This window comes from Scyliorhinus torazame, chromosome 17 (genome assembly GCF_047496885.1).
Source record: "Scyliorhinus torazame isolate Kashiwa2021f chromosome 17, sScyTor2.1, whole genome shotgun sequence".
NCBI lineage: Eukaryota > Metazoa > Chordata > Chondrichthyes > Carcharhiniformes > Scyliorhinidae > Scyliorhinus > Scyliorhinus torazame.
The window spans coordinates 83,476,033-83,493,642 of record NC_092723.1 but is presented as its reverse complement, the minus strand read 5'-3'; the positions used below and the strand labels follow the sequence as shown (position 1 = coordinate 83,493,642).

At 51.0% G+C, this 17,610-nt stretch overlaps 4 non-coding genes across 4 annotated transcripts; all 4 read left to right on the top strand.

The window, feature by feature from the left end:
* Nucleotides 1-1,106: 1,106 nt before the first annotated feature.
* LOC140394582 (U2 spliceosomal RNA) lies at nucleotides 1,107-1,298 on the top strand. Its single transcript, XR_011935904.1, has one exon. It is a non-coding gene; the product is annotated as a U2 spliceosomal RNA (small nuclear RNA).
* Nucleotides 1,299-4,947: 3,649 nt separating this feature from the next.
* On the top strand, nucleotides 4,948-5,136 carry LOC140394576 (U2 spliceosomal RNA). The gene has a single exon (XR_011935899.1). It is a non-coding gene; the product is annotated as a U2 spliceosomal RNA (small nuclear RNA).
* Nucleotides 5,137-11,017: 5,881 nt separating this feature from the next.
* LOC140394594 (U2 spliceosomal RNA) lies at nucleotides 11,018-11,209 on the top strand. Its single transcript, XR_011935915.1, has one exon. It is a non-coding gene; the product is annotated as a U2 spliceosomal RNA (small nuclear RNA).
* Nucleotides 11,210-17,097: 5,888 nt separating this feature from the next.
* LOC140394693 (U2 spliceosomal RNA) lies at nucleotides 17,098-17,282 on the top strand. Its single transcript, XR_011935976.1, has one exon. It is a non-coding gene; the product is annotated as a U2 spliceosomal RNA (small nuclear RNA).
* The last annotated feature ends 328 nt before the right edge of the window (nucleotides 17,283-17,610 follow it).

Sequence of the window (17,610 nt, the reverse complement as noted above, 5' to 3'; positions counted from 1 at the left end):
ACCCAACGCCTCCCTCATCCTGCTGGCCACCTTTGTGTCCAGCTGCATCAAGCTGTGCGTGAACCCCCAGTATGCAAACACCAAGTGTCACTACATACTGAGGTTCTACCTGTCCCCGGTGTTGCGAAGGATGGGCCTGGCCTCATTGCCGCGGAACGCTCCAAGTAGTTGGACCGTACCGTACCACCTGTCCTTCGTGGAAAAGTTTTTGAAGGAAAACACCTTTGACCACAAGGCAATGAAGCAGTGGTCAGCACGTAATGTCCTCGAGGCCCTCAGGGAAAAGGAGACCGTGGAGGACGTTGGATGGTTCCCTGAGCAGACTGCCAGAGTCATCTGGCAGAACGCCTCATCACCAGAACTTTCAAACAAGCACCAAGACCTAGCTTGGCTGGTGGTGAGAAAGGCCCTCCCTGTCAGATTCTTCATGCACACCCGAAGGCTCTGCACCAATGCACGCTGCCCTCGGAGTGGCTGTGGGGGAAATGAGACGGTCACACACCTCCTTGTGGAATGTGCCTTTGCAAAGAAGGTCTGGAGAGAGATGCAGTGGTATTTGTCAAGGTTTATCCCAAACAGATCTGTGACACAGGACTCTGTGCTCTACGGACTGTTTCCAGGGACACACACCGAGACAAATATCAACTGCTGCTGGAAGGTCATCAACTCGGTAAAAGACTCTCTTTGGTCTGCCCGAAACTTGCTGATCTTCCAGTGCAAAGAATTGTCCTCGACCGAGTGTTGCAGACTGGCACATTCCAAGGTCCAGGACTACGTGCTGAGGGACGCACTCAAGCTTGGGGCAGCTGCCGCCAAGGCGCAATGGGGAAAGACCACAGTGTAAAGTCTTTCCAGCAAATGTACACCGAGGGGCGCGTAACAGTGTAAAGCCCCTCGGTCTGGGCAATCAACACTCCAATGTATAAAACAAACATGCCACTGTAAATATTTAAGAAGGAATTGTAATGTAAAGAGTGATATGTGTACGACAATATCAAAATTGAATGAAAGAAAGTCAAGGCAACATGTAACCCTGCCGAAAATGTACAGTCAAGACAATTTGAAATGTTTCTGAAATGCTCATGATAAATTTTTATGAATAAAGTATATTTTTTTGAAAAAAAAAAAAAAAAAAAAAAAAAAAATCTGTTCTTATCAGTTTAATATCTGATACGTCCCTTATCTGGGGACCATATATTAAATTGATTTTTGGAGCAGGGAGATGGAATAGGGGCTTGCTCCGTCCACTCCACGCATCGACCTGGTATTGCAGTATCTCCAGGAACGGTGCACACCACCCCTTTATGGGGAATTTCAAAGTCAAAAAACAGCTCAAACACATACAAATATACACTTTATTCACATTTCTTTCATCACACAACAAAACGCTTCGTCAAGTGGCTGCTGCTACTCAGCTTCTACGGGGTGTGATGAAGGATGACGAAAGGCCTCATCTTACAAGCACAAGGGGGAAAGCAAACAAATTCAAAATTGACCACCCATTTCACTGCAAAATCCTACCAACTGTCCTGGCTTGACACAATTCACACCTCTCAAACCTGGCGTTACCCCATCTCTGGATCTGTAAAGATTTAATCACCTGCTAATGCTCGCATTCCAAGCATTGTCTGGCATCTTTGAATCTGTCTATATATATGTTTCTGGAGCATACCTCTTCATTCACCTGAGGAAGGAGCAGCGGTCCGAAAGCTAGTGACATTGAAACAAACCTGTTGGACTTTAACCTGGTGTTGTAAGACTTCGTACTGTGCTCACCCCAGTCCAACGCCGGCATCTCCACATCATTTCACTGTTGAATGTGGATTACTCCGCTTCTCGGCCTTTTGGCTAAGATCAAGTGTAGTCTCATTTGATCGAGGGAAGCTGAGGATTTCGATGACGATCGTGGATTGGAGAACTCGGAGGGATTGAAGTCGCCAAAGAAGAAACGTTTGGAGCTTGGCTGCTATTGGTGGATCTACATGCTGGCCTAAACCTCGGGTTTAGGCCTAACGCCGATACAGTTTCACACCCAACGTACGAGCTATGGATGCAGCTGCATCCCGACCACCAGGCTGGGGCGTGCGAAACACTGTCCGAGTCACAGTGAAGAAAACGGATGGAGAGTCACCTTTGGACCGGAAACACTTCGTGAAGAAGGTGCTGCTCGAGTGCTGTGGGTTTAAAGCAACAGAGATCTTCTGCTTGCAAAACTTCCCCAAGAATGGTTTCTTTGATGTCACCTTCAAGAGCGTCGCAGCGTGCATCAAATTCTTGAACGTCTTCAAGGAAAAAGGTAACCAGAGTCCCTTGTCGATCCTGACTGCGGAACCTCTGTTTACGCTACCGGCACAGCGAAATCGGGTTGTTACACTGCACACGTACAACCCCCACGTCCCTGTATCTGATGTGCTCACGTTCCTCGCCAGGTACGCTGAGCTGAAAAGTGACAGCGTGCAAGTGAAAGACACCTTCGGCATCTGGACAAGTGAGCACCAGGTCAAGGTGACCCTAAGAACGGACAGCAACGGAGCCATCCTGCATCCCCCCTCCAATTTCGCTATTGGAGTAAATCGTGGCTACCTCTACTACGTGGGACAGCCACGTGTATGCCACACCTGTGGCAAAACGGGGCATGTTGCCGCAAACTGCAGTGTGACCTTCTGCAAGAACTGCAGGCAGGAGGGACACATGACTAAGGACTGCAAAGAAGACAAGTGCTGCAACCTGTGTGGGGAGGCCGGCCATCTTTACAGGGCCTGCCCGAAACGCGGGGCGACATACGCTGAAATCATCAGCAGCGGAGTTAAAAAGGCGACCAGAGAGGAGGTGCATACACCCTCCACCGAAAAAGACACCACGGCTCAGAATGAGGAAAAGCAACAAAAGGGCCCCCAACAAAAAGAAGAGGCCCCAGCACCTCCTGACAACCCAACCCCAGCCCCACCTGATGAGGAACACTCAATGGAAGAGGAAGAGGATGGGACAAAGAATAAAGAGCCCTGGGAAACAGTGAACAGCGACAAACGAAAGCGGAAACAAAAAAACAAACTGAAGAACCCCCCGAGGGGTAGTGGCAAAAAGCGACACCTCTCAGCCGGCGCACTTAGCGCCGACACCTCATCCGATGAGGGAAAACAGGACAAGAATCGGCCTCAAATAAAGAGGCAAAGCACCAACGTGGAACGGAAGGCACAGACCCCCCAGACCACCGACCGGGAAGGAAACAAGGTCACAGACCAACCCCCGATAGCAACGAGCAGCAACAACCCAGGTGAAGACCGGCCTGCAACCCCAACACCTACTGACTGCCACAACGAACCCCAGGGCTACACCACCCCCCCAATGCATCTGCATCAAAATCACGGGGCCAGTACGGACCAGAACAGCTTTCTCAGCCCTGCAACTGTGCTAAAGTTTGCGAGCACCACCGGCATGCTGGGGAACATCGAACAGCTGGAACAGCCAACTGTATAGACTCTGGACTCGGGCCGACCGGTCCTTTGTCCCCTTCACTGTCAGGTCAGATTACCTGAAGGTGCTGGGGATATGGTTCGGAGCTGCTGGGGCGTGCACCAAAAACTGGGAGGAGCGCATAGGAAAGGTAAGACAGAAACTGGGCTGGTGGGAGCAACGCTCCCTCTCCATTGCGGGCAAAACCCTGGTCATCAGGTGTGAGGTACTCTCGGTGCTACTGTACGTGGCGCAGGTCTGGCCCATAACCCGACCCTACGCCACAGCAGTCACCCGGGCCATCTTCAAATTTATCTGGCGATCCAAGATGGACCGTGTCCGAAGGGACACCATGTACAAACCTCTGGAGAAAGGAGGGTGGAACGTACCCAACGCCTCCCTCATCCTGTTGGCCACCTTTGTGTCCAGCTGCATCAAGCTGTGCGTGGACCCCCAGTATGCAAACACCAAGTGTCACTACATACTGAGGTTCTACCTGTCCCCGGTGTTACGAAGGATGGGCCTGGCCTCATTGCCGCGGAACGCTCCAAGTAGTTGGACCGTACCGTACCACCTGTCCTTTGTGGAAAAGTTTTTGAAGGAAAACACCTTTGACCACAAGGCAATGAAGCAGTGGTCAGCACGTAATGTCCTCGAGGCCCTCAGGGAAAAGGAGACCGTGGAGGACGTTGGATGGTTCCCTGAGCAGACTGCCAGAGTCATCTGGCAGAACGCCTCATCACCAGAACTTTCAAACAAGCACCAAGACCTAGCTTGGCTGGTGGTGAGAAGGGCCCTCCCTGTCAGATTCTTCATGCACACCCGAAGGCTCTGCACCAATGCACGCTGCCCTCGGAGTGGCTGTGGGGGAAATGAGACGGTCACACACCTCCTTGTGGAATGTGCCTTTGCAAAGAAGGTCTGGAGAGAGATGCAGTGGTATTTGTCAAGGTTTATCCCAAACAGATCTGTGACACAGGACTCTGTGCTCTACGGACTGTTTCCAGGGACACACACCGAGACAAATATCAACTGCTGCTGGAAGGTCATCAACTCGGTAAAAGACGCTCTTTGGTCTGCCCGAAACTTGCTGATCTTCCAGTGCAAAGAATTGTCCTCGACCGAGTGTTGCAGACTGGCACATTCCAAGGTCCAGGACTACGTGCTGAGGGACGCACTCAAGCTTGGGGCAGCTGCCGCCAAGGCGCAATGGGGAAAGACCACAGTGTAAAGTCTTTCCAGCAAATGTACACCGAGGGGCGCGTAACAGTGTAAAGCCCCTCGGTCTGGGCAACCAACACTCCAATGTATAAAACAAACATGCCACTGTAAATATTTAAGAAAGAAATTGTAATGTAAAGAGTGATATGTGTATGACAATATCAAAATTGAAGGAAAGAAAGTCAAGGCAACATGTAACCCTGCCGAAAATGTACAGTCAAGACAATTTGAAATGTTTCGGAAATGCTCATGATAAATTTTTATGAATAAAGTATATTTTTTTGAAAAAAAAAAAAAAAAAAAAAAAAATCTGTTCTTATCAGTTTAATATCTGATACGTCCCTTATCTGGGGACCATATATTAAATTGATTTTTGGAGCAGGGAGATGGAATAGGGGCTTGCTCCGTCCACTCCACGCATCGACCTGGTATTGCAGTATCTCCAGGAACGGTGCACACCACCCCTTTATGGGGAATTTCAAAGTCAAAAAACAGCTCAAACACATACAAATATACACTTTATTCACATTTCTTTCATCACACAACAAAACGCTTCGTCAAGTGGCTGCTGCTACTCAGCTTCTACGGGGTGTGATGAAGGATGACGAAAGGCCTCATCTTACAAGCACAAGGGGGAAAGCAAACAAATTCAAAATTGACCACCCATTTCACTGCAAAATCCTACCAACTGTCCTGGCTTGACACAATTCACACCTCTCAAACCTGGGGTTACCCCATCTCTGGATCTGTAAAGATTTAATCACCTGCTAATGCTCGCATTCCAAGCATTGTCTGGCATCTTTGAATCTGTCTATATATATGTTTCTGGAGCATACCTCTTCATTCACCTGAGGAAGGAGCAGCGCTCCGAAAGCTAGTGACATTGAAACAAACCTGTTGGACTTTAACCTGGTGTTGTAAGACTTCGTACTGTGCTCACCCCAGTCCAACGCCGGCATCTCCACATCATTTCACTGTTGAATGTGGATTACTCCGCTTCTCGGCCTTTTGGCTAAGATCAAGTGTAGTCTCATTTGATCGAGGGAAGCTGAGGATTTCGATGACGATCGTGGATTGGAGAACTCGGAGGGATTGAAGTCGCCAAAGAAGAAACGTTTGGAGCTTGGCTGCTATTGGTGGATCTACATGCTGGCCTAAACCTCGGGTTTAGGCCTAACGCCGATACAGTTTCACACCCAACGTACGAGCTATGGATGCAGCTGCATCCCGACCACCAGGCTGGGGCGTGCGAAACACTGTCCGAGTCACAGTGAAGAAAACGGATGGAGAGTCACCTTTGGACCGGAAACACTTCGTGAAGAAGGTGCTGCTCGAGTGCTGTGGGTTTAAAGCAACAGAGATCTTCTGCTTGCAAAACTTCCCCAAGAATGGTTTCTTTGATGTCACCTTCAAGAGCGTCGCAGCGTGCATCAAATTCTTGAACGTCTTCAAGGAAAAAGGTAACCAGAGTCCCTTGTCGATCCTGACTGCGGAACCTCTGTTTACGCTACCGGCACAGCGAAATCGGGTTGTTACACTGCACACGTACAACCCCCACGTCCCTGTATCTGATGTGCTCACGTTCCTCGCCAGGTACGCTGAGCTGAAAAGTGACAGCGTGCAAGTGAAAGACACCTTCGGCATCTGGACAAGTGAGCACCAGGTCAAGGTGACCCTAAGAACGGACAGCAACGGAGCCATCCTGCATCCTCCCTCCAATTTCGCTATTGGAGTAAATCGTGGCTACCTCTACTACGTGGGACAGCCACGAGTATGCCACACCTGTGGCAAAACGGGGCATGTTGCCGCAAACTGCAGTGTGACCTTCTGCAAGAACTGCAGGCAGGAGGGACACATGACTAAGGACTGCAAAGAAGACAAGTGCTGCAACCTGTGTGGGGAGGCCGGCCATCTTTACAGGGCCTGCCCGAAACGCGGGGCGACATACGCTGAAATCATCAGCAGCGGAGTTAAAAAGGCGACCAGAGAGGAGGTGCATACACCCTCCACCGAAAAAGACACCACGGTTCAGAATGAGGAAAAGCAACAAAAGGGCCCCCAACAAAAAGAAGAGGCCCCAGCACCTCCTGACAACCCAACCCCAGCCCCATCTGATGAGGAACACTCAATGGAAGAGGAAGAGGATGGGACAAAGAATAAAGAGCCCTGGGAAACAGTGAACAGGGACAAACGAAAGCGGAAACAAAAAAACAAACTGAAGAACCCCCCGAGGGGTAGTGGCAAAAAGCGACACCTCTCAGCCGGCGCACTTAGCGCCGACACCTCATCCGATGAGGGAAAACAGGACAAGAATCGGCCTCAAATAAAGAGGCAAAGCACCAACGTGGAACGGAAGGCACAGACCCCCCAGACCACCGACCGGGAAGGAAACAAGGTCACAGACCAACCCCCGATAGTAACGAGCAGCAACAACCCAGGTGAAGACCGGCCTGCAACCCCAACACCTACTGACTGCCATGACGAACGCCAGGGCTACATCACCCCCCCAATGCATCTGCATCAAAATCACGGGGCCAGTACGGACCAGAACAGCTTTCTCAGCCCTGCAACTGTGCTAAAGTGTGCGAGCACCACCGGCATGCTGGGGAACATCGAACAGCTGGAACAGCCAACTGTATAGACTCTGGACTCTTGAGACTGGTAAATCTATCCTTTTTATAATGGGTTTAAAAATTGCATCCATAAATGTGCGAAGCATCAAAGATACTTCGCGGTGTGTAGCCACACTCAACTATTTGGCAAATGTAAAAGCTGACCTACTGTTCCTGCAGGAGTGCGGAATTCCGCACCTCAGCAACTACAGGCGCTGGTCGAGCTGGTGGTCCCACGGGCCATCCATCTGGTCAGGAGGAAACGACTGCCGCTCCTCCGGCCTGGGTATTCTGCTGCGGGGAGGCAACTTCACCATCTCCGACGTTAAGGAGGTGGTGGGCGGGCGCCTCCTCGTAGCAGACGTGAAATACAAAAACACCCCTCTCAGACTTATTAATGTGTACGCCCCGGCCGTAAAAAGTGAGCGGCTGGCAGTTCTTCAGCAACTCCCACTGCTGTTGGCCACCTCCAAGCCGGTCATCCTGGGTGGTGACTTCAACTGCATCATCGATGCGGCTGGACGATCCAGCAAAGCCGACAGCAAACTAGACGCTACGTCCAGACTCCTGATGGAAACGGTAAAAGACGCCAAGCTGCTCGACGTCTGCAGCAACCCTGCAGACGGCGCGCAGCGTAGATACACATGGTCACGGCCAGACGGGTCCGTCCGCTCCAGGATAGACTTCTTTTTTGTGTCCCGAGCTTTCACGGTCAGGTCCACCGACGTAACGCCGGTGTTCTTCTCTGACCACTGCCTCCTACTGGCCGACTGCCACCTGCAGGAAGACCAGGGGGTAGGCAGGGGGACGTGGAAGCTAAATGTAAAACTGCTGACCCCTGAGAACATCGAGGAACTCAGGAGGGATTACAAAGGTTGGAGAACCGTGAAACCCCTCTTTGAGGCCCCACATCTCTGGTGGGAAGCAATCAAGGGGAATATCAAGAGGTTTTTCATCCTCAAGGGCGTTCAAAAGGTGAGAGAGAGACGAGGGGTCATGTCCAGGCTCCAGAAAAGTATGCAAAATTTGCTCCAGCTGCAGTCGATGGGGGTGGATGTCAAGGAGGATCTCCAAGAGGTGAAGAGCCAGCAAGCCTCGCTCTACACCTCGGAGGCCTCCAAGGTTATCTTCCGTTCCAGAGTCCGCTCCGTGGAGCAGGACGAAAAGTGCTCACGCTTCTTCTTCCAAAAGGTGCACAGAGACACCTCTGTGATCAGCAGCCTGAAGGAAGAAGATGGCTCTGAAAAGTCATCGCAGTCTGACATCCTGAGGATCAGCCAATCCTTTTATGCCGGACTGTATGACCTGAAGCCAACAGATAGCACTGTTTCCCAGACCTTCCTGTCGACTATCACGGAGGTCATAGGCGACAGCGAGCTGGAAAACCTGGACAAACCACTAACTCTGGACGAGCTGACAAAGGCCGCCAAGTCCTTCGAGACGAGTAAAACTCCCGGAAGCGACGGCTTACCGGTTGAGTTGTATTCGGCTCTGTGGGACTGGATGGGCCCAGACCTGCTGGAAGTGTACGAGAGTATGCTTCTGGAAGGCAGCATGTCAGAGTCCATGAGGAAAGGCATCATCACCCTCATCTACAAACAGAAGGGGGAAAGGGAAGAAATTCGAAATTGGCGACCCATTTCACTGTTGAATGTGGACTACAAAATTCTAGCAAAGGTCATCGCCAATCGGGTCAGGTCTGCTCTGGAGTCGGTGATCCACCCTGACCAGACCTGTGCTGTACCCGGCAGGAAGATCTCTGATAGCCTCGCGCTACTCAGGGATACGATCGCCTACGTGCAGGACAGGGGGGTGGACACTTGCCTCATCAGCCTTGACCAGGAGAAGGCTTTTGACAGAATATCGCACACCTACATGATGGATGTGCTCTCCAAAATGGGGTTTGGGGAGGGAATTCGCAATTGGATCAAACTGCTCTACACAAACATCTATAGCGCAGTCTCAATCAATGGGTGGGAATCAGAAAAGTTCCAGATCAGATCTGGAGTCAGGCAGGGCTGCCCTCTCTCCTCTGCCCTTTTTGTGTGCTGCATAGAACCTTTTGCCGAGTCCATCAGGAGGGATCCGGGTATAAGAGGAGTGACGATCCCAGGCAGTGGAGGCATGCAAGTCAAGGCCTCCCTGTACATGGACGACGTTGCCGTCTTCTGCTCGGATCCTGCGTCTGTACGCAGGCTCTTAACCACCTGCGACCAGTTTGAACTGGCCTCTGGAGCCAAGGTAAACCGGGGCAAGAGCGAGGCCATGTTCTTTGGGAACTGGGCCGACCGGTCCTTTGTCCCCTTCACTGTCAGGTCAGATTATCTGAAGGTGCTGGGGATATGGTTCGGAGGCGTGCACCAAAAACTGGGAGGAGCGCATAGGAAAGGTAAGACAGAAACTGGGCTGGTGGGAGCAACGCTCCCTCTCCATTGCGGGCAAAACCCTGGTCATCAGGTGTGAGGTACTCTCGGTGCTACTGTACGTGGCGCAGGTCTGGCCCATAACCCGACCCTACGCCACAGCAGTCACCCGGGCCATCTTCAAATTTATCTGGCGATCCAAGATGGACCGTGTCCGAAGGGACACCATGTACAAACCTGTGGAGAAGGGAGGGCGGAACGTACCCAACGCCTCCCTCATCCTGTTGGCCACCTTTGTGTCCAGCTGCATCAAGCTGTGCGTGGACCCCCAGTATGCAAACACCAAGTGTCACTACATACTGAGGTTCTACCTGTCCCCGGTGTTGCGAAGGATGGGCCTGGCCTCATTGCCGCGGAACGCTCCAAGTAGTTGGACCGTACCGTACCACCTGTCCTTTGTGGAAAAGTTTTTGAAGGAAAACACCTTTGACCACAAGGCAATGAAGCAGTGGTCAGCACGTAATGTCCTCGAGGCCCTCAGGGAAAAGGAGACCGTGGAGGACGTTGGATGGTTCCCTGAGCAGACTGCCAGAGTCATCTGGCAGAACGCCTCATCACCAGAACTTTCAAACAAGCACCAAGACCTAGCTTGGCTGGTGGTGAGAAGGGCCCTCCCTGTCAGATTCTTCATGCACACCCGAAGGCTCTGCACCAATGCACGCTGCCCTCGGAGTGGCTGTGGGGGAAATGAGACGGTCACACACCTCCTTGTGGAATGTGCCTTTGCAAAGAAGGTCTGGAGAGAGATGCAGTGGTATTTGTCAAGGTTTATCCCAAACAGATCTGTGACACAGGACTCTGTGCTCTACGGACTGTTTCCAGGGACACACACCGAGACAAATATCAACTGCTGCTGGAAGGTCATCAACTCGGTAAAAGACGCTCTTTGGTCTGCCCGAAACTTGCTGATCTTCCAGTGCAAAGAATTGTCCTCGACCGAGTGTTGCAGACTGGCACATTCCAGGGTCCAGGACTACGTGCTGAGGGACGCACTCAAGCTTGGGGCAGCTGCCGCCAAGGCGCAATGGGGAAAGACCACTGTGTAAAGTCTTTCCAGCAAATGTACACCGAGGGGCGCGTAACAGTGTAAAGCCCCTCGGTCTGGGCAACCAACACTCCAATGTATAAAACAAACATGACAATGTAAATATTTAAGAAGGAATTGTAATGTAAAGAGTGATATGTGTATGACAATATCAAAATTGAATGAAAGAAAGTCAAGGCAACATGTAACCCTGCCGGAAATGTACAGTCAAGACAATTTGAAATGTTTCTGTAATGCTCATGATAAATTTTTATGAATAAAGTATATTTTTTTGAATAAAAAAAAAAAAAAAAAAAAAAAAATCTGTTCTTATCAGTTTAATATCTGATACGTCCCTTATCTGGGGACCATATATTAAATTGATTTTTGGAGCAGGGAGATGGAATAGGGGCTTGCTCCGTCCACTCCACGCATTGACCTGGTATTGCAGTATCTCCAGGAACGGTGCACACCACCCCTTTATGGGGAATTTCAAAGTCAAAAAACAGCTCAAACACATACAAATATACACTTTATTCACATTTCTTTCATCACACAACAAAACGCTTCGTCAAGTGGCTGCTGCTACTCAGCTTCTACGGGGTGTGATGAAGGATGACGAAAGGCCTCATCTTACAAGCACAAGGGGGAAAGCAAACAAATTCAAAATTGACCACCCATTTCACTGCAAAATCCTACCAACTGTCCTGGCTTGACACAATTCACACCTCTCAAACCTGGGGTTACCCCATCTCTGGATCTGTAAAGATTTAATCACCTGCTAATGCTCGCATTCCAAGCATTGTCTGGCATCTTTGAATCTGTCTATATATATGTTTCTGGAGCATACCTCTTCATTCACCTGAGGAAGGAGCAGCGCTCCGAAAGCTAGTGACATTGAAACAAACCTGTTGGACTTTAACCTGGTGTTGTAAGACTTCGTACTGTGCTCACCCCAGTCCAACGCCGGCATCTCCACATCATTTCACTGTTGAATGTGGATTACTCCGCTTCTCGGCCTTTTGGCTAAGATCAAGTGTAGTCTCATTTGATCGAGGGAAGCTGAGGATTTCGATGACGATCGTGGATTGGAGAACTCGGAGGGATTGAAGTCGTCAAAGAAGAAACGTTTGGAGCTTGGCTGCTATTGGTGGATCTACATGCTGGCCTAAACCTCGGGTTTAGGCCTAACGCCGATACAGTTTCACACCCAACGTACGAGCTATGGATGCAGCTGCATCCCGACCACCAGGCTGGGGCGTGCGAAACACTGTCCGAGTCACAGTGAAGAAAACGGATGGAGAGTCACCTTTGGACCGGAAACACTTCGTGAAGAAGGTGCTGCTCGAGTGCTGTGGGTTTAAAGCAACAGAGATCTTCTGCTTGCAAAACTTCCCCAAGAATGGTTTCTTTGATGTCACCTTCAAGAGCGTCGCAGCGTGCATCAAATTCTTGAACGTCTTCAAGGAAAAAGGTAACCAGAGTCCCTTGTCGATCCTGACTGCGGAACCTCTGTTTACGCTACCGGCACAGCGAAATCGGGTTGTTACACTGCACACGTACAACCCCCACGTCCCTGTATCTGATGTGCTCACGTTCCTCGCCAGGTACGCTGAGCTGAAAAGTGACAGCGTGCAAGTGAAAGACACCTTCGGCATCTGGACAAGTGAGCACCAGGTCAAGGTGACCCTAAGAACGGACAGCAACGGAGCCATCCTGCATCCCCCCTCCAATTTCGCTATTGGAGTAAATCGTGGCTACCTCTACTACGTGGGACAGCCACGAGTATGCCACACCTGTGGCAAAACGGGGCATGTTGCCGCAAACTGCAGTGTGACCTTCTGCAAGAACTGCAGGCAGGAGGGACACATGAATAAGGACTGCAAAAAAGACAAGTGCTGCAACCTGTGTGGGGAGGCCGGCCATCTTTACAGGGCCTGCCCGAAACGCGGGGCAACATACGCTGAAATCATCAGCAGCGGAGTTAAAAAGGCGACCAGAGAGGAGGTGCATACACCCTCCACCGAAAAAGACACCACGGCTCAGAATGAGGAAAAGCAACAAAAGGGCCCCCAACAAAAAGAGGAGGCCCCAGCACCTCCTGACAACCCAGCCCCAGCCCCATCTGATGAGGAACACTCAATGGAAGAGGAAGAGGATGGGACAAAGAATAAAGAGCCCTGGGAAACCGTGAACAGGGACAAACGTAAGAGGAAACAAAAAAACAAACTGAAGAACCCCCTGAGGGGTAGTGGCAAAAAGCGACACCTCTCAGCCGGCGCACTTAGTGCCGACACCTCATCCGATGAGGGAAAACAGGACAAGAATCGGCCTCAGATAAAGAGGCAAAGCACCAACATGGAACGGAAGGCACAGACCCCCCAGACCACCGACCGGGAAGAAAACAAGGTCACAGACCAACCCCCGATAGCAACGAGCAGCAACAACCCAGGTGAAGACCGGCCTGCAACCCCAACACCTACTGACTGCCACGACGAACCCCAGGGCTACACCACCCCCCCAATGCATCTGCATCCAAATCACGGGGCCAGTACGGACCAGAACAGTTTTCTCAGCCCTGCAACTGTGCTAAAGTTTGCGAGCACCACCGGCATGCTGGGGAACATTCAACAGCTGGAACAGCCAACTGTATAGACTCTGGACTCTTGAGACTGGTAAATCTATCTTTTTATAATGGGTTTAAAAATTGCATCCATAAATGTGCGAAGCATCAAAGATACTTCGCGGTGTGTAGCCACACTCAACTATTTGGCAAATGTAAAAGCTGACCTACTGTTCCTGCAGGAGTGCGGAATTCCGCACCTCAGCAACTACAGGCGCTGGTCGAGCTGGTGGTCCCACGGGCCATCCATCTGGTCAGGAGGAAACGACTGCCGCTCCTCCGGCCTGGGTATTCTGCTGCGGGGAGGCAACTTCACCATCTCCGACGTTAAGGAGGTGGTGGGCGGGCGCCTCCTCGTAGCAGACGTGAAATACAAAAACACCCCTCTCAGACTTATTAATGTGTACGCCCCGGCCGTAAAAAGTGAGCGGCTGGCAGTTCTTCAGCAACTCCCACTGCTGTTGGCCACCTCCAAGCCGGTCATCCTGGGTGGTGACTTCAACTGCATCATCGATGCGGCTGGACGATCCAGCAAAGCCGACAGCAAACTAGACGCTACGTCCAGACTCCTGATGGAAACGGTAAAAGATGCCAAGCTGCTCGACGTCTGCAGCAACCCTGCAGACGGCGCGCAGCGTAGATACACATGGTCACGGCCAGACGGGTCCGTCCGCTCCAGGATAGACTTCTTTTTTGTGTCCCGAGCTTTCACGGTCAGGTCCACCGACGTAACGCCGGTGTTCTTCTCTGACCACTGCCTCCTACTGGCCGACTGCCACCTGCAGGAAGACCAGGGGGTAGGCAGGGGGACGTGGAAGCTAAATGTAAAACTGCTGACCCCTGAGAACATCGAGGAACTCAGGAGGGATTACAAAGGTTGGAGAACCGTGAAACCCCTCTTTGAGGCCCCACATCTCTGGTGGGAAGCAATCAAGGGGAATATCAAGAGGTTTTTCATCCTCAAGGGCGTTCAAAAGGTGAGAGAGAGACGAGGGGTCATGTCCAGGCTCCAGAAAAGTATGCAAAATTTGCTCCAGCTGCAGTCGATGGGGGTGGATGTCAAGGAGGATCTCCAAGAGGTGAAGAGCCAGCAAGCCTCGCTCTACACCTCGGAGGCCTCCAAGGTTATCTTCCGTTCCAGAGTCCGCTCCGTGGAGCAGGACGAAAAGTGCTCACGCTTCTTCTTCCAAAAGGTGCACAGAGACACCTCTGTGATCAGCAGCCTGAAGGAAGAAGATGGCTCTGAAAAGTCATCGCAGTCTGACATCCTGAGGATCAGCCAATCCTTTTATGCCGGACTGTATGACCTGAAGCCAACAGATAGCACTGTTTCCCAGACCTTCCTGTCGACTATCACGGAGGTCATAGGCGACAGCGAGCTGGAAAACCTGGACAAACCACTAACTCTGGACGAGCTGACAAAGGCCGCCAAGTCCTTCGAGACGAGTAAAACTCCCGGAAGCGACGGCTTACCGGTTGAGTTGTATTCGGCTCTGTGGGACTGGATGGGCCCAGACCTGCTGGAAGTGTACGAGAGTATGCTTCTGGAAGGCAGCATGTCAGAGTCCATGAGGAAAGGCATCATCACCCTCATCTACAAGCAGAAGGGGGAAAGGGAAGAAATTCGAAATTGGCGACCCATTTCACTGTTGAATGTGGACTACAAAATTCTAGCAAAGGTCATCGCCAATCGGGTCAGGTCTGCTCTGGAGTCGGTGATCCACCCTGACCAGACCTGTGCTGTACCCGGCAGGAAGATCTCTGATAGCCTCGCGCTACTCAGGGATACGATCGCCTACGTGCAGGACAGGGGGGTGGACACTTGCCTCATCAGCCTTGACCAGGAGAAGGCTTTTGACAGAATATCGCACACCTACATGATGGATGTGCTCTCCAAAATGGGGTTTGGGGAGGGAATTCGCAATTGGATCAAACTGCTCTACACAAACATCTATAGCGCAGTCTCAATCAATGGGTGGGAATCAGAAAAGTTCCAGATCAGATCTGGAGTCAGGCAGGGCTGCCCTCTCTCCTCTGCCCTTTTTGTGTGCTGCATAGAACCTTTTGCCGAGTCCATCAGGAGGGATCCGGGCATAAGAGGAGTGACGATCCCAGGCAGTGGAGGCATGCAAGTCAAGGCCTCCCTGTACATGGACGACGTTGCCGTCTTCTGCTCGGATCCTGCGTCTGTACGCAGGCTCTTGACCACCTGCGACCAGTTTGAACTGGCCTCTGGAGCCAAGGTAAACCGGGGCAAGAGCGAGGCCATGTTCTTTGGGAACTGGGCCGACCGGTCCTTTGTCCCCTTCACTGTCAGGTCCGATTACCTGAAGGTGCTGGGGATATGGTTCGGAGCTGCTGGGGCGTGCACCAAAAACTGGGAGGAGCGCATAGGAAAGGTAAGACAGAAACTGGGCTGGTGGGAGCAACGCTCCCTCTCCATTGCGGGCAAAACCCTGGTCATCAGGTGTGAGGTACTCTCGGTGCTACTGTACGTGGCGCAGGTCTGGCCCATAACCCGACCCTACGCCACAGCAGTCACCCGGGCCATCTTCAAATTTATCTGGCGATCCAAGATGGACCGTGTCCGAAGGGACACCATGTACAAACCTCTGGAGAAGGGAGGGCGGAACGTACCCAACGCCTCCCTCATCCTGCTGGCCACCTTTGTGTCCAGCTGCATCAAGCTGTGCGTGGACCCCCAGTATGCAAACACCAAGTGTCACTACATACTGAGGTTCTACCTGTCCCCGGTGTTGCGAAGGATGGGCCTGGCCTCATTGCCGCGGAACGCTCCAAGTAGTTGGACCGTACCGTACCACCTGTGCTTCGTGGAAAAGTTTTTGAAGAAAAACACCTTTGACCACAAGGCAATGAAGCAGTGGTCAGCACGTAATGTCCTCGAGGCCCTCAGGGAAAAGGAGACCGTGGAGGACGTTGGATGGTTCCCTGAGCAGACTGCCAGAGTCATCTGGCAGAACGCCTCATCACCAGAACTTTCAAACAAGCACCAAGACCTAGCTTGGCTGGTGGTGAGAAGGGCCCTCCCTGTCAGATTCTTCATGCACACCCGAAGGCTCTGCACCAATGCACGCTGCCCTCGGAGTGGCTGTGGGGGAAATGAGACGGTCACACACCTCCTTGTGGAATGTGCCTTTGCAAAGAAGGTCTGGAGAGAGATGCAGTGGTATTTGTCAAGGTTTATCCCAAACAGATCTGTGACACAGGACTCTGTGCTCTACGGACTGTTTCCAGGGACACACACCGAGACAAATATCAACTGCTGCTGGAAGATCATCAACTCGGTAAAAGACGCTCTTTGGTCTGCCCGAAACTTGCTGATCTTCCAGTGCAAAGAATTGTCCTCGACCGAGTGTTGCAGACTGGCACATTCCAAGGTCCAGGACTACGTGCTGAGGGACGCACTCAAGCTTGGGGCAGCTGCCGCCAAGGCGCAATGGGGAAAGACCACAGTGTAAAGTCTTTCCAGCAAATGTACACCGAGGGGCGCGTAACAGTGTAAAGCCCCTCGGTCTGGGCAATCAACACTCCAATGTATAAAACAAACATGCCACTGTAAATATTTAAGAAGGAATTGTAATGTAAAGAGTGATATGTGTACGACAATATCAAAATTGAATGAAAGAAAGTCAAGGCAACATGTAACCCTGCCGAAAATGTACAGTCAAGACAATTTGAAATGTTTCTGAAATGCTCATGATAAATTTTTATGAATAAAGTATATTTTTTTGAAAAAAAAAAAAAAAAAAAAATCTGTTCTTATCAGTTTAATATCTGATACGTCCCTTATCTGGGGACCATATATTAAATTGATTTTTGGAGCAGGGAGATGGAATAGGGGCTTGCTCCGTCCACTCCACGCATCGACCTGGTATTGCAGTATCTCCAGGAACGGTGCACACCACCCCTTTATGGGGAATTTCAAAGTCAAAAAACAGCTCAAACACATACAAATATACACTTTATTCACATTTCTTTCATCACACAACAAAACGCTTCGTCAAGTGGCTGCTGCTACTCAGCTTCTACGGGGTGTGATGAAGGATGACGAAAGGCCTCATCTTACAAGCACAAGGGGGAAAGCAAACAAATTCAAAATTGACCACCCATTTCACTGCAAAATCCTACCAACTGTCCTGGCTTGACACAATTCACACCTCTCAAACCTGGGGTTACCCCATCTCTGGATCTGTAAAGATTTAATCACCTGCTAATGCTCGCATTCCAAGCATT